The 571-nt window shown below is 51.8% G+C and overlaps 1 protein-coding gene and 1 long non-coding RNA gene across 2 annotated transcripts in view; both read right to left on the bottom strand.

Moving 5' to 3' along the window:
- The window catches only part of LOC147817164 (uncharacterized), a 39,899-nt gene that overhangs the window by 5,219 nt on the left and 34,109 nt on the right, over positions 1-571 (bottom strand). The gene's annotated exons all lie outside the window — the stretch shown is intronic.
- LOC111647820 (H-2 class II histocompatibility antigen, E-S beta chain-like) overlaps positions 1-571 on the bottom strand; it is an 8,106-nt gene that overhangs the window by 5,219 nt on the left and 2,316 nt on the right. The window lies entirely within an intron of this gene.

Genomic DNA, 571 nt, shown 5'->3' with positions numbered 1-571 from the left:
CAGAGTCCAGAGTCCAGGGTCTAGAGTCCAGAGTCCAGGGTCCAGAGTCCAGAGTCCAGGGTCCAGGGTCTAGAGTCCAGAGTCCAGAGTCCAGACTCCAGAGTCCAGAGTCCAGAGTCCAGGGTCCAGGGTCCAGGGTCCAGAGTCCAGAGTCCAGGGTCCAGGGTCCAGGGTCCTGAGTCCACAGTCCAGTGTCCAGGGTCTAGAGTCCAGGGTCCAGGGTCCAGAGTCCAGAGTCCAGAGTCCAGGATCCAGAGTCCAGAGTCCAGATTTAGCAGCTGCTGTTTCTCTTAATGAATCATTTATTAGTGACTGACCTCAGGTCAGTGTGGAACTGATCTGAGGTCGTGGTCGTTCTCCTCGCAGCCTCCAGGGGTCAGTATGAGTGTGACACACCTGTGGCGTCAGGAGACGGACAGGTGAGTCACAGTGACTGTGCAGGTACAGGGGGAGGAGCCAGTTAGTTTTATCGTGTGGAAACTTCAGGTGTTTAATGTTACAGTTTTTATTCATTAAAGTTTGAGCAGCTTGTAAAAATGTGAAACATATAAAACTTCAAATCAACAACAAC

The sequence above is a fragment of the Seriola lalandi genome, unplaced genomic scaffold (assembly GCF_002814215.2).
Source record: "Seriola lalandi dorsalis isolate HSWRI2012SDOR001 ecotype SW California unplaced genomic scaffold, Sedor1 jcf7180002055009, whole genome shotgun sequence".
NCBI classification, from domain to species: Eukaryota; Metazoa; Chordata; class Actinopteri; order Carangiformes; family Carangidae; genus Seriola; species Seriola lalandi.
This window is presented reverse-complemented; position numbering and strand designations above follow the sequence as displayed.